The sequence below is a fragment of the Penaeus monodon genome, chromosome 20, assembly GCF_015228065.2.
Source record: "Penaeus monodon isolate SGIC_2016 chromosome 20, NSTDA_Pmon_1, whole genome shotgun sequence".
Taxonomy (NCBI): Eukaryota; Metazoa; Arthropoda; class Malacostraca; order Decapoda; family Penaeidae; genus Penaeus; species Penaeus monodon.
This window is the reverse complement of record NC_051405.1, coordinates 14,985,134-14,985,351: the sequence shown is the minus strand read 5'-3', so window position 1 is coordinate 14,985,351 and position 218 is coordinate 14,985,134. Positions and strand designations below refer to the sequence as shown.

Below are 218 nucleotides of genomic sequence, written 5' to 3'. Positions count from 1 at the left end.
TTATAATAAATCTTTCTCATAATTTTATGTTTCTCTGATTTGAGACAGTAGAAAGTTTATCTTACATTTAATGAACCTTGAGTGATACATATGCAAATTTTATTTTTAAGTCGCCTGAACTCGAGGGTAGACTTAGAAAAAATACATGAACTGTAACATATGCAAATTTAGATGGTGTGTATATTTATGTTGCCATATACGTCGTATTCCTGTTCAGT

The 218-nt window shown here is 29.4% G+C and overlaps 1 protein-coding gene across 1 annotated transcript in view; it reads left to right on the top strand.

Moving 5' to 3' along the window:
• The window catches only part of LOC119585654 (protein O-mannosyl-transferase Tmtc3-like), a gene marked incomplete at both ends in the record, with an annotated part of 116,247 nt that overhangs the window by 59,659 nt on the left and 56,370 nt on the right, over positions 1-218 (top strand).